The following is a 15,869-nucleotide window of genomic DNA, read 5'->3' as shown; positions in this document are numbered from 1 at the left end:
GCAAATGTCACTCCAGTCTTCAAAAAGGGCAAGAAGGAGGACCCAGGTAACTATAGACCAGTCAGCCTCACCTCCATCCCTGGGAAACTGATGGAACAACTTATCCTTAATGCTGTCTCAAGGCATATCAGGGATAAGAGGGTCATTAGGGGCAGTCAACATGGCTTCACCAAGGGGAAGTCGTGCTTGACCAACCTCATTGACTTTTATGAGGACATAAAGAGGTAGATAGATGATGGCAGAGCGGTGGATGTGCTCAACCTTGATTTCAGTAAAGCATTTGACACAGTCTCCCACAGCATCCTCACAGCTAAACTGAGGGACTGTGGCCTGGACAACTGGGTAGTGAGGTGGACTGTGAACTGGCTGAAGGGAAGAAGCCAGAGAGTCGTGGTCAATGGGGCAGAGTCCAGTTGAGGCCTGTATCTAATGCAGTGCCTCAGGGGTCAGTACTGGGGCCGGAATTATTCAATATATTCATCAATGATTTGGATGAAGGAATAGAGTGTACTATCAGCAAGTTTGCTGATGACACCAAGCTCGGAGGAGTGGCTCACACTGGAAGCTGTGCTGCCATCCAGAGACCTGGACAGGCTGGAGAGTTGGGCGGGGAAAAATTTATTAAAATATAACTAGGGCAAGTGTAGAGTCTTGCATCTGGGTAGGAACAACCCCAGGTTCCAGTATAAGCTGGAGAACGACCTGTTAGAGGAAAGGGACCTGGGGGTCCTGGTGGACAGCAGGATGACCATGAGCCAGCACCAGTCCCTTGTGGCCAGGAAGGGCAATGGCATCCTGGGGTGTATTAGAAGGGGGTGGTCAGTAGGTCAGAGAGGTTCTCCTGCCCCTCTTCTCTGCCCTGGTGAGACCACACCTGGAATATTGTGTCCAGTTCTGGGCCCCTCAGTTCCAGAAGGACAGGGAACTGGAGAGAGTCCAGCGCAGGGCAACAAAGATGATTAAGGGAGTGGAGCATCTTCCGTGTGAGGAAAGGCTGAGAGAGCTGGGGCTCTTGAGCTTGGAGAAGAGGAGACTGAGGGGTGACCTTATTAATGTTTACAAATATATAAATGCTGAGTGTCATGAGGATGGAGCCAGGCTATACTAGAACCTGGGGTTGTTCCTGCCCAGATGCAGGACTCTACACTTTCCCTTGTTAAATTTCACCAGGTTATTCCCCGCCCAACATCCAGCCTGTCCAGGTCCCGCTGGATGGCAGCACAGCCTTCTGGCGTGTCAGCCACTCCTCCCAGCTTAGTGTCATCAGCAAACTTGCTGATAGTACACTCAATTCCCTCGGAGGTGAGGCTGACTGGTCTATAGTTACCTGGGTCCTACTTCTTGCCCTTTTTGAAGACTGGAGTGACATTTGCTTTCCTCCAGTCCTCAGGCACCTCTCCCGTTTCCCAAGACTTGGCAAAGATGATGGAGAGCGGTCCAGCAATGACCTCAGCCAGCTCCCTCAGCACCCGCAGGTGCATCCCGTACGGACCCATGGATTTATGGATGTCTAGATTGCCTAACTGCTCCCTAACCCAGTCCTCATCAACCCAGGCAAACTCCTCCAGTGTCCCGACTTCCTCTGGGGCCTCAGCGATACAGGGCTCCTCAGGACAGCTTCCGGCAGAGCAGACAGAGACAAAGAAGGTGTTCAGTAACTCTGCCTTCTCTGTATCTTCTGTCACCAGGGCACCCACCTCGTTCATAAGTGGGCCTACATTGCCTCTGGTGTTCGTTTTATCTGCCATGTATTTGAAAAAGCTCTTCCTGTTGTCCTTGACCCCTCTTGCCAGGTTTAATTCTAAGGAGGCCTTAGCTTTCCTAGTTGCCTCCCTACACCCTCTGACAACAGCCTTATATTCTCCCCAAGTGGCCAGCCCCTCCTTCCATGATCTATAAACTCTCCTCTTCCACTTGAGCATACCCAGCAGTTCTCTGTTTAACCACGCAGGTCTCCTGGCTCCCTTCCTTGACTTCCTATGTGTCGGGATGCTCTGATCTTGTGCCTCGTAGAAACAGTCCCTGAACACTAACCAACTCTCTTGAGCTCCTTTGCCTTCAAGCAGCCTTGCCCATGGGATTTCCCCTAGCAATTGTTTGAAAAGGCCAAAGTTGGCCCTGCTGAAGTCCAGGGTTGCAATTCTGCTTGCTATCCTGCTCCTACCACAGGAGATCCTGAACTCCACCATCTCATGGTCGCTGCAACCAAGGCAGCCCTCAACCTTTACCGCTTCAACCAGCCCCTCCTTGTTAGTGAGGATGAGGTCCAGCAGTGCACCTCTTCTAGTCGGCTCCTCCACCCTTTGCATCAGAAAGTTATCGTCAAGGCACTGGAGGAACCTCCTGGACTGTGGCTGGCTGGCTGAGTAGTCCTTCCAGCAGACATCAGGGAAGTTAAAATCCCCCACCACAACCAGGGCCTGTGATTGCAAGGCTGCTCTCAGCTGCCTGTAGAGGCCTCATCAACTTCCTCAGCCTGATCTGGTGGCCTGTAATAGACACCCACACCAGTATCATCCCTGCCAGCCTGCCCCTTCATTCTCACCCACAGACTCTCATCTCGCTCCTCATCCGGGCCTGGACAATACTCAATACATTGTAGTTGCTCTCTCACGTAAAGAGCAACTCCACCACCACTCCTGGCCTGACAAGGACACAGCCATCCATGACCACATTCCAGTCATGTGTGCTGTCCCACCATGTCTCTGTAATTGCCACCAGATCATAATCTCCTGCCCTAACACAGGTTTCTAACTCCTCCTGCTTATTTCCCGTGCTGCACACATTGGTGTACAGGCATTTCAGAGAGCGAGCTGAGCACTCCGATTTCACCTCAGGGGTATGGGGGGCCTCCCAGCCTTCATCAACTCTAGAATGCTGCCCCACTGGGACAAGCCCAGCTACAACCCCATCCCCCTTTGAGTCAAGTTTAAAGCTCTCCAAATGAGCCCTGCTAATTCCTGACCCAGAATCCTTTTCCCTGTGAGATAAACCTTTTCCACGTATCACTGCCTGGACTGGTGTCTTGTAAAACCAGCCGTTATCAAAGAACCCAAAGCCCTGCCTGTAGCACCAGTCTTTTAGCCAATTTTTCACAGACTGAATTTTCCTATTCCATCCCATATCATCACCCAAAACTGGAAGGAGGGAAGAGAAAATCACTTGAGCCCCAGACTCTTTTACCATCCGTCCCAAGGCCTTGAAATCTTTCTTCACTCCCGTCAGCCTGCGGGATGCAGCTTCCTCCCCATCTGTCTGGAAGATCAGCAGTGGGTAGTAGTCTGTTGGGTCCACCAGGTTGGGTAGCGTCCTGGTGATGTCCCTGATCCAAGCTCCAGGTAGACTGCACACTTCCCTACGATGAGGGTCAACTCTGCAGATTGGGCCCTCCGTCCCTCTCAGAAGGGAATCATCTACTACAATTACCCTTCTTTCTTTCTTATCTGAGGCGGTCTTGAGGCGTGGGGTCAACTGCCTCTTCCTATGTGACCTTGGGCCTCACACCACATCCTCACCTACCTCTTCTTTAAGATCTAGGGCCTCAAACCTATTACAGAGGGGCACCTGGGTTAGCAAAACAGATAGGGAGGGGGGTTGCCCGCAGCGCCTAACTGGAACTAGCTTCCAACCCTTGTCATCTTTTCGGTCCCCTGCCTCTGCTCGATAGCGACAGAGCAGGGGCTGTCTCAGGTCTTCAACCTCTGCCTGACAGGGCAGGGGGTCCATCACCTTTTGGGGGGTATCCCCCCAAAGCCTCTGTGAGTGGCACGCCAGGGAGTTACTCCACCAGTCTATCTCCTTTTCACACTCCCTGTTACTTAGTAAGCTGGAGTTGCTGAAATCTTAAGCTGTAAATTTCTGCTCATATTTACCAAAAGCAACTACAAACTACACTGAACACTTGCAAGATAAGGTCTAGTTTGCACTATGCTGGGAAGAATGGAGTTGAATGGGGAAAAATAACGATTTAAACGCTAATGTGGAGACATTACAGTCATCTACAAAATGGGGCCTGTTTTGCACTGCACTGAGAAGAAAAGGATTTATTCAGACAAAACAGTACTGGCAAGGCTATGGACTATAAACAACATCTACAGCTGAACAAAACAAAGGCACATATGAGATCACTGAAAAAGATCCAATGAGAAGCAAGAAGACCCCAAACTGAAATATTGCTATTGGACTGAATCATGGTTTTCTATGCTTGGGTTGGACCCCTGTGCAGGTACCCAGCTTGAGCCAGCCCTCCTTCTATTCCACTCCATTATTTTTATTTTTATTTTTTTTTTATTTATGAGAATTTTGTTTCCTGAAAGTTTGTTCTGCAAATGGTTATCAGGCCTCACCTGAAAGTTTTCCTCCACATTTCTAAAATACAAACTCTGGAGCAAACGGCTATCAGGGAAGGAAATGCTTGAAAGTTTGCTACATGAACGGGTATCAGACCTCCCTTAAAAGTTTGCCTCCAGAGTTCTAAAATACAGACTCTGGAGCAAATGGTTATCAGGGAGGGAAGACACCTGAAAGTTTGCTTCACAAACTGGTACAGCCCCCTGGAGAGAAGACGCCTGACAGTTTGCTCTGTGAACAGGTATCAGGCTCCTGGAGAGAAAGTAAGCAGCATTTGTCTTGGCATATTTCCTTCATGCAGTAAATAATAGAGTGAACCTTTCATCAAACTCTTTTAAGTCCCGCTTTTCTTTGAGAAATCTAGACATTGTTCTGCAGTAAGCAGAATCCTAAATTACTCCCCTGTGACATCCTAATAGCTGAAATATTGCTTCACACAGGTGGTGAATAGAACCTGCCCTCTCTGAGTGGTTTGATTTCCCTAACAGCTTTTTGAACCAGTCATCAGTTTTTTCACAGTTTCTCTGCAGTCGAGACTGAAGCCCATAGAGAGATAGTGAGGTTGTCCTCAAAGTTCTGAAGTTGGTTAATCACATCATTCACATTTTCTACAACTGTATCTGTCCATCACATTGATGCCAATGACCTAGCATATGCCAGTGGTGCTCTTTGTACAAACTTGCACCACATGGGTCGTGTACAAATTATTCCCCCTGACTATCTATCTGTGGCATGAGTAGTCTTTTTTGTGACTCTCTTTACAGGGGCAACTGATGCTGACATGGGCTTGTCATCTCTTGATTTTTTTCCAGAGACTAAGTGACTGTCATTGGCATTAGCATAGTTATAGTGGCTATTGTGGAGGATGAAGCAGCAGCAACAGTGTCCAGTGTGGGCAGTGCCCATTGCAGGAGTAGCAGCAGTGCCTGGTGCTGGGGGGGAGTAGCTGCCTTGCCTGATGTGGGAGGTGTAATAGTTGCCTTGGCTGCCTTGCCTGTGTAGGGGCTGGAGCTGCCTTTGCTGCCTTGCCCTGTGTGGGGGGTGCAGTGGCTACAGCAGCTGCCTTGGGCACTGCAGTAGCTGCCATGCCTGTCACATAAGTGACATAAGTGTTCATAAAATATACCCAGCACAAATAAGGTACCGCAGAACACACTGTAGAGAGCAGCTGATACGACTTTTGCCACAGCATGTTTAAACTAATATGATAAATGCAATCTGCTTTAATACTGCTAGATGATGTCCAAAGCACGTGGACCTGTGATTCTCTCAACCCTATAAGTTGGCACCATGCCAAGAAAATTGAACCTGGGTCTCAACAGTAAAAACACCAAAATCTCCAAATTTTACCCCTTTTTAGTGCTGAATTTTAGTGTCTTGAGCCCCACGTTGGGCACCACAAAAGCCTGTCATGATTTAACCCCAGTTAGCAATATAACTACAATAGCTGCTCGCTCACTACCCCCCTCCCATCCCTGAATAGGGGAGAGAATCAAAAGGGGAGGGAGAGACTCTTGGACTGAGTATACTACTACTACTAATATATGTAAAATGGAAATAGAATATAAAATAAAAGATACTCAATACAATTCCTCATGAACTCCATCCGCACTGAGCAGCCAGTCCCATGAAGCAGCGCCCTGGTCCTGAACAACCAGTCCCAGAGAGAGAAGAGAGAAAATGGCAGAAAGGCCCAGAGACCTCTGCAAAACAGCAGGATGGCAAAAGGCCAAAATAAAGAAAATCCCAAACACAACTCCCCCGAACAGGTCTCTGTCCCAGCTCTGAACCGACTCTGTCCCTAGATGGAAGATCCTGACTTTCCTTAAATATGAAGCATGATGCTAATAGGATGGAATATTCTTATTGATCAGTCTGGATGTCAGTCAAGGTCTGCCCCATCTATGTCCCTCTTCCTAGCTGCCCACACCTGTGGGCAGAGAGCTCAGAAAAAGTCCTTGGCTCCCACACAACTGCAATTAAAAACCTTAACTCTGCGCCGAGGTGTTATCTTCTTTTTCTCAAACTAAATCCAAACAATAACCATGCTAACTATGAAAAAGGAAGGTTTCTAACTTCCTGAAGAAAATTAACTCATTTTCAGCACACTATCTCATGGATACACTAGCTTTCAACCTCAGACTCAGGACATTATTAGTGCTCTCACTGGTATGGGATGGCAGTAGAGATAACAGGTGTGTGAGGTGTGACCAGACGGATGATCTGCTCAGCCTGGTGGTAGAGCTGAGAGAGGAAGTAGAAAGGTTAAGAAGCATCAGGGAGTCTGAGAAGAAGACAGACTGGTAGGACTGTCATCACTTACAAGAATGAACCCTGTCTGGAACTGCTAACCTAAAGATATGTAAATCCTTTCAGTTTTAAGTCAGCCAGCTCATATAACAAAGAGTGACTTGCAAAACACCTAACCACAAACTATAGACACTACTGAGCTTGCAGCTTTACACATTTTGAAACACGCACAATTAATTGAGTCTTGTTTTAACACATCCCCAGCAGATCCCTTGGTTCTGATAAAGCTGGGAAATGAAACTATAGATTTTTTTAGTAGACCCAGGAGCAACTTATTCTGTAGTAACTAATTGTAAGGGATCTCTCAGTACATTCACCATGCCAGTTGTTTGGGTCACAGGAAAGAAAGTGTTAAGGTTGTTTTTGAAACCAATAGAATGCCAAATTTGGAACAAAACTTGAACACATGAATTGTTATACATGCCAGAAAGCCCTGTACCTCTCTTAGGTTGAGATTTGTTAAGTAAATTAAAAGCTCAAATAACATTTTCTGAGAACTCTGTTCAGCTCCATATCCCACAAGAAAATGCTTGGAAGGTGCAGATCTACTTGCTGCAATCAGAACAGTGAAGTGAGCAAGAAATCTCCAAGGAAATTCTGGATGCTGTATTTCCACTAGTATGGGCAGTTGAAGTACCTGGTAAAGCCAACACTACATCAACAAAGACAGAACTGAAACAGAACTTCAAGCTAGTAAGGAAAAAAACAATATCCAATGAAAATGGAAGCTAATATTGGGTTAGAGACTTTGATAAACAAGTTTATGCACGGTGGACTTCTGCGGGAATATCAATCAGAAAATAATACTCCCATTTTGTCAGTAAAGAAGCCACATTCTATGGAATACTGGTTGGTACAAGATTTGAAAGCCATTAATAAGACTGTGATAAATGTGCACCTGGTAGTGCCAAAACCCCTACACTCTTTTGACTAATATAGCAGGAAATAATGTTTATTTTGTTTTAGACTTGAAAGATGCCTTTTTCTGTATACGATCGGATTCAGAGAGACAGAAGCTTTTCACCTTTGAATGGGAAACAGTCCAGCTTGCTGGACTGTTTTGCCACAAGGATTTAAGAACAGTCCTACTGTGTTTGGTAATCTACTGATGAAAGAATTAAAAGCTTGGCAGGTATCTGTGATGGTGTTGCTGATTCAAGAGGCAAGGAAAGTGACTTTGGGACAGCAGATTACTGTATTTGTACCACATGCTGTGGCCTCAGTGCTGGAACAACAAGGACACCATTGGCTCTCACCTAGCAGAATGTTACAGTACCAAGCAGCATTATTGGAACAGGTTGATGTAAGTTTTAAAACAACAACATCTTTGAATCCTGCTACTTTCTTGCCTGTATCTAATGATGAAAATTTGGAGTATGATTGTATACTAACTATTGAACAAGTATTTTCTAGCAGACCAGATTTAAAGGATATTCCACTGGAAGATCTGGAGTGGACTCTATAAAGATGGGAGCAGTTTTACGCTAGGTGGGGAACGATGATCTTGATATGCTATGGTAACTTTAGAGAACATAACTGAATCACAGCCATTGCCATCAAATACCTCAGCATAGAAAGCTGAGCTGATTGCTTTGACCAGAGCCTAAGAATTGTCACAAGATAAGCAAGTTAATATATATACAGAGTCTAAATATGCTTTTGAAATTGTACATGCACATGGGGCAATATGGAAAGAAAGAGGGCATCTGACTTCACAGGGGTCATGTATCAAACATTGGCAAGAAACATTGAAGCTATTAGAAGCTGTTCTAAAACTTAAAGAGGTGCCAGTAATGCACTGTAAGGATCACCAATTTGGACAGTCTGAAATTATATGAGGCAATTGTAAAGCTGATGAAACTGCAAAGAAAGTGGCCAATGGAGTGATAATGCGTGCTCTGATTCCACAAAACCCATATGAGAGCAGGTGCTATGATAGAAAATGTTAAAAGATATACAATTAGGCCTAAAATGCAAAGTTGTGCTAATCAAAGAGTGAAATAATGTGTGATATGTTGTAAAATTAATTGTAAGACAGCGGTAAAACCTCCACCCGGAGACGTAAAAAGTGGGAATTTTCCAGGAGAATATTGATAAATTGATTTTTCTGAGTTAACAAAGTGTAATAATTATAAATATCTTTTGGTATTAGTAGATACCTTTTCTGGATGACTTGAAGCTTTCCCATGTTGGACCAACAAAGCTAGGGAAGTAGCAAATAAATTATTGAATTAAATCATACCAAGGTTTGGGGTTCCATGTGGGATCTTGTCAGATCAAGGCCCACATTTTATTAGCAAAAGTAATATAGACCATTTCTACTCTCCTGGGGATAAGATGGGATTTGAACACCCCCTTGGGAACCTCAGTCTAGTGGAAAGGTAGAAAGAATGAACCAATTCATAAGAAGGCAACTAGCTAAATTGTATCAGGAAACTAATTTAAAATGGATAGATGTATTCCAATTGCTTTACTGAGAATTCGTATTACCCCAAGAGTAAAAATAAGCCCTTTTGAAATTTTGTATGGGAGACCCTATTCAGTAAACTTGACAGGAAAAGCTGATCATATGCATATTTTGGGGAACCAAATTCTCACTGAATATATATTGTCTTTGGGAAACACTTTCTCATCATCTCATTCTCATCATCTCATCCAGGAGAAAGCACCTGTGGCATTGGATGTGACTGCATATCCCTTCTGACCTGAAGATCCAGTCTAACTTGGGACCTGAAAGGACAAACCTTTGAAAGAGTGGTAGAGAGGATGGTACTGTTGGTAACTAACACAGCTGTGAAACTTAAGGGAATCAATTCCTGGATTCACCACACTAGATTAAAGAAAAGTACAGAGACTGGGTAGAAATCAGAAGAGATCACGCCTTTAACACTAAAACTTACGAAAACTTAATGAACTGCACTTGGACTGAAATCGAATCTTATATAGAATTTGATTGTATTCAAGGAGGTTTGTTAATGATTGTAGCATTAATATTAGCCTGTTTTCTTTGTAGATATCTGTTTAAACATGTGTTGTGGTTTAACCCGAGCTAGCAATGCAACCACGATAGCCATTCACTTACCCCTCCCCACCCTCCCCCCAAATAGGGGAGAGAATCAAAGGGGAAGTGTGGGAAACTGCAGCAGGTCTGTGGAATCCTTGACAGAAAATATGAGAGTAGAGATCAGCCTTGAGATATTAAGATTTACCCTTGAGAAGGATGGGAGTAAAGGAGTATCCGGAGAGAGGAGAGATGTACCCGTGAGAGAGAAGGGGATAGAAGAATAACATGGATGATAGGAAAATTAACCAATGAGATGTTAGTGCTGTAACTTGTAACCAATAGTGAAAAGACACATGAACTGGTAGAATTGTATAAAAAGGCACTTGTAGCAATAAATGGCATCTATTACTTTCATCTTGAAAGAACTTGGTCCATGTCGTTTGTCCGTCTCAACCGCGACAGGGAAGAGAGAAACTTGGATTGAGATAAACAGAGTTTAATAAATAACAAAATACTAATACACTACTAGTGAATATATATATAAAATAGTAATAGAATATAAAATAAAAGATACTCAATGCAATTCCTCACAAACTCCGTCCACACCAAGCAGCCAGTCCCAGGAAGCAGCACCTGGTCCCGAACAGCTGATCCCAAAGAGAGAAAAAAAAGAAAAAAAGGCAAAAAGGCCCAGAAGCCTCTGCAAAACGGCAAAAGGCCTAATTAAATGTCCCAAACAGAACTTCCCCAGCTCCAACAAAAAGGGCAAAGAAAGAACACATGACAGAAAGAGCAGAAGATCCCAACTCTCCTTAAATATGAAGCTAATGGGATGGAATACTCTTACTGATCAGTCTGGACGTCAGTCAAGCTCTGCCCCATCTATGCCCCTCTTCCTTGATGCCTCGCACCTGTGGGCAGAGCGCTAAAAACGTCTTTGGCTCTCAGACCAGAGCAATTAAAAACATGAACTCTGTGCTGGGGTGTTATCTCTTGTTCTCAAGCTAAGTCTGTGCTAGCTATGAAAAAAACAGGTTTCTAACTGCAGGAAGAAAATTAACTCATTTTCAGTCAAACCCACACAACATGTATTACAGTTACATAAGTCTTTGCCTGTCATATGGTATAGTAAGTTCACAGACTGTTAAATCAGGAGATTCCATGGACCCAAAATGTACATTTTATGCTGATCCGGAAGACCATGCAGATAGCTAACAAGACTAGTTGCTGGGAATGCACACGTTTCCTGGAAAATTCAAATAAAGGGGTTCCTATATTAGGAATACTCCTTCCTATTAATATATCTTGGGACTACTCTTGGGAAAACACTTTATTTGTTATTGATCAATCTAAAAGGTTCACAAATGACAGGAGATTTGGAAAATTACTGTACTCTTGCATGAGGTGCAGAAAAACAATACCTCTTACAGATTTCAAGAAATTTGGACATGACTGATGTCTGGGATTCCTGATTTACAGACATGGATTAAGAAACTGATTGCAATTATTGTATAAGCAATTGCTATATTTGTATGTTTGCATGTTATGTTGCAATGTGTGATTAGGTGTTGTGTTGCAGTTACTAAAAGAGTTTAGAAAAGGTGAAACTTCTTTGATATATAGATGTATAGAAAATAGTCTCAAAGGGGGAACTGCTGTCATCACTTAAAAGAATGAATCCTGTCTGTAATTGCTAATCTAAAGATATGTAAATCCTTTCAGTTTTAGGTCAGTCTGCTCATATAACCAAGATAAGAGTGACTTGCAAATTACAAACTACAGACAGTACTGACCTTGCAGCTTTACACATTTTGAAGCCCTCACAATTAATTGTCTTGCTTTAACACATATGTCAAGATTGTTGGATAAAGTGTCCTTTAGCTGAATGCTGCTCATTATATGCTAAAAGGATTATGTAATGAAATATGCAAACATGTAACCAACTGGCTCTTTAGGGTGTGAACGTAGTGATAAGATTTTTTTATATAATGCCTTTTACTTTTCTTGTTGGCATGCTGGCTTTATTCCAGTCTGTAATAAAATATCTCTGTGTGCTAATTTTGGCTCATTTGTATGCACATCAGATAAAGAACCCTGTTTTGGGGATAACAGGACCATGCTCTGGCCTCCCTCAGACAGGTAACGGCCACCAGAAAAAAAACAAGATCAAGGGGGTCCTGTATCCTCCCCCTGCCAGACTGAAGACAGTAGCTCAACAGAATGGAGGTGAGTCCACACTCGGGGTGGCAGGTGAAAACCTCCCCTTGCCCACCTTGCCCTCCCAGGTCCCTCTGTACAACAGGTATGAGGCTCTGGATGTGGAAGGCCAGTCAATGGATGAGGAAGATGAAGGTCCATCTACACCAGAGGTGCTAACAGGATCAAAAAGGCCTATCCCCCATATTACGACCACCTCCACGAGGAAGTTGACTTACAGTTGTAGGTGACTCCCTGTCGTGGTTGAGACGGACAAACAACATAGACCAAGTTCCTCCAGGATGAAAGTAGTAGATGCCATTTATTGCCACAAGTGCATTTTTATGCAGTTTTACCAATTCATGTGTCTCTTCACTACCGGTTACAAGTTACAGCAGTAACATCTCATTGGCTATTTTTGCTATCATCAATGTTACTCTTTTACTCCCTTCTCTCTCATGGGTACATCCTTAACATCTCCGGATACTCCTTTACTCCCATCTTTCTCATGGGTAGGCCTTAATATCTTCAAGGCTAATTTCTGTTGCCATGCCCTCTGTCAGGGAATCCAAGGACCCACCATAGTCCCCCACAGCTCCCTTCTCAGGGAAACAGAGGATCTTATTTGCTGGACAGACCCTCCTCTTAGGGAAGTCTGCTGCCTTCCTGGGCCCTGGGTTAAAGACATCACTAGGAAACTTCCTAACCTGGTACAGCCCTCAGACTACTACCCACTATACTGGTCTTCCATGTGTGTGGCAATGAAGCTGCAAAACATAGCTGAAGGGTAATGAAAAGAAACTTTCTTCGCCTCGGTCTTAAACAACAAAGATGGACTTGGAGGTCCCCATAGCCCTGGGTTAGAGAACCATGGCTGAGTGAACAATAAACTCCCAGTCAACTGGGAACTGGTATGGGATTTGCTACTTCAGCTGGATCCCTAAAAGTCGATGGGGCCTGATGGGATTCATCCAAGTGTGCTTAAAGAGCTGACATCATAGCGAGACCTCTCTCTCTGATTTTTCAGTGCTCATGGGAATCTGGAGAGGTCCCAGATGACTGGAAATTGGCAAACGTTGTCCTAATCCACAACAAAGGCAACAGGGATGACCCTGGCAAATACAGGCCTGTCAGCCTCACTTCTGTGCCTGGCAAAAATATGGAGAAGATTGTTCTGGGAGTTATCAAAAAACATCTGAACAACAACACAGTCATTGGTCCCAGCCAGCACGGGTTCATGAGGGGAAAGTCCTGTTTAACAAACTTAATTTATTTCTACAACAAGGTTACACACTTAGTTGACCAAGTGAAGCTTGTTGATGTGATCTTTTAGTATTTCAGTAAAGCCTTTGATACTGTCTCTCACAGTATACTCCTGGACAAGATGACCAGCACACAGCTGGGTAAACACACAAATCAGCAGGTGGCTGACAGGCCGGGCTCAAAGGGTTCTAGTAAACAGGGTTATGTCAGGCTGGTGACCAGTCACTAGTGGGGTTCTGGAGGGATCCATCTTAGGGCCAGCACTCTTCAATGTCTTCATAAATGATTTGGACACAGGACGTGAGGGAATAATAAGTAAGTTTGCTGATGACACAAAATTGGAAGGAGCTGTTGACACTCTTGAGGACAGTCAGGCCTTGCAGAGGGATCTGGACAAACTGGAGAACTGGGCTATCACCAACTGCATGAAGTTTAACAAGGGCAAGTGCTGGATTTTACACCTGGGATGCAGTAATCCTGGCTGTACATACAGACTGGGGTATGAGATGCTGGAGAGCAGCTCCGTGGAGAAGGATCTGGGGGTTCTGGTCAACAGCAAATTGAACATGAGATAACAATGTGCCCTGGCAGCCAAGAGGCCAACTGAGTCCTGAGGTGCATCAAGCACAACATTGTCAGTCGGTCGAGGGAGGTGATTTCCCGCTCTACTCTGCACTGGTGTGGCCTTACCTAGAGCACTGTGTGCAGTTCTGGTCACCACAGTATAAAAAGGATATAAAGCTACTGGAGAGTGTCCAGAAGAGGGCTACAAAGTTGGTGAAGGGTTTGGAGGGGAAGTCATATGAGGAGCAGCTAAAGTCACTTGGTTTGTTCAGTCCGGAGGAGACTGAGGGGAGACCTTATCACAGTCTACAGCTTCCTCACAAGGGGAGGAGGAAGGGTAGGCACTGATCTCTTCTCTCTGGCGACCAATGATGGAACACAAGGGAATGGTAGGAAGATGTGCCAGGGGAGGTTTAGGTTGAACAGTAGGAAAAGGTTATTCACCCAGAGGGTAGTGGAGCACTGGAACATGCTCCCCAGGGAGGTGTCCTGGCCCTAAGCCTGCCAGTATTCAAGAAGAGACTGAACAATTCCCTCAGACACATGGTATGAACTGTGGGGCTGTCCTATGCAGGGACAGGAGTTAGACTCGATGATCCTTGTGAGTCCCTTCTAACTAAGGACATTCTATGAACTATGAGAGGGGGACTGGGGGAGCAAATACCCTCCCACTGTAAAAGAAGATTAGGTTGGTGACCACTTGAGGAATCTGAACATACATAAATCTATGGGACCTGACATGATGCATCCCAGAGTCCTGAGGGAATTGGCTGATATAGTCGCTAAGCTGCTCTCCACGATATTTGAGAAGTAATGCCTGTCAGGTGAAGTCTCTGGCGACTGGAAAAAAATGAAACATTGCACCCATTTTTAAAAAGAGTAGAAGGGAAGAGCCCCAGAACTACTGTCAGCCTCACCTCTATGCCTGGGAAGATCATGGAACAGATTCTCCCAGAAGCTATGATAAGGTACATGGAGTACAAGGAGGTAATTCAAGGGCAAGTCCTGCCTGACCAACCTTGGAGCCTTCTATGATGGAGTAACTTCATCAGTGGACAAAGGAGGGCTATGGATGTCATCTAGCTGGACTCCTGTAAAGCCTTTGACATGGTCCCCCACAACATCCTTCTCTCTAAATTGGGAGGTATGGATTTGATGGGTGGACTGTTCAGTGGATGAGGAACTGTCTGGATGGTCGCACCCAGAGTGTAGTGGTCAATGGCACAAAGTCTAAATGGACACCAGTGACAAGTGGTGTCCCTCAGGGATCTATACTAGGACCAGTACTGTTTAATATCTTCATCAATGACATAGTGGGATCAAGTGCACCCTCAGTAAGTTTGTGGATTACACCAAACTGAGTGGTGTAGCTGACATGCCTGAGGGACAAGATGCCATTCAGAGGGACCTGGACAAGCTTGAGAATCGGGCCCATGGGAACCTCATGAGGTTCAACAAGGCCAAGTGCAATGTCCTGCACCTGGGTCGGGGCAACTCCCAGTATCAATATAGGCTGGGGGATGAAGGGATTGAGAGCAGCCCTGCAGAGGAAGACTTTGGGGTACTGGTGGATGAAAGCCTGGACATGAGGGAGGTGATTCTGTCCCTCCACTCTGCTCTGGTGAGATCCCACCTGGAGTACTGACTCCAGCTCTGGAGCCCTCAGTACAGGAAAGACATGGACCTGCTGGAGAGGGTCCAGAGGAGGACTACCAAGATGATCAGAGGGCTGGAACACCTCTCCTATGAGGACAGGCTGAGAGAGTTGGGGTTGTTCAGCCTGGAGAAGAGAAGCTCTGGGGAGACATTATTTTGGCCTTTCAGTACTTAAAAGGGGCCAATAAGAAAGATGGAGATGGACTTTTTAGAAGGGCTTGTTACGATAGGATAAGGGGTAATGTTTTTAACTAAAGGAGGGGAGATTCAGGTTAGACATGAGGAAGAAACTTTTTACAGTGAGGGTGGTAAAATACTGGAACAGGTTGCCCAGAGATGTGGCAGATGCCAGATTGGATGGGGCTCTGAGCAACCTGATCTAGTTGAAGATGTCCCTGCTCATTGCAGGGGAGTTGGACTAGATGACCTTTGAAGGTCTCTTCCAACCCAGACTATTCTATGATTCTATGATTTTATATTTCTCTGTGTGGGAGATTTGAAGGATTTTCTTGAGGTTGTTGTGTGG

General features: G+C 45.0%; 1 protein-coding gene across 12 annotated transcripts in view; it reads right to left on the bottom strand.

The window, feature by feature from the left end:
* Window positions 1–15,869, bottom strand: part of LOC135577129 (guanine nucleotide-binding protein G(q) subunit alpha-like) — a 149,921-nt gene that overhangs the window by 27,800 nt on the left and 106,252 nt on the right. The window lies entirely within an intron of this gene.

The sequence above is a fragment of the Columba livia genome, chromosome W (assembly GCF_036013475.1).
Source record: "Columba livia isolate bColLiv1 breed racing homer chromosome W, bColLiv1.pat.W.v2, whole genome shotgun sequence".
NCBI lineage: Eukaryota > Metazoa > Chordata > Aves > Columbiformes > Columbidae > Columba > Columba livia.
Note: the sequence above shows the minus strand (reverse complement) of the source record. Positions and strands in the feature narration are given on the sequence as shown.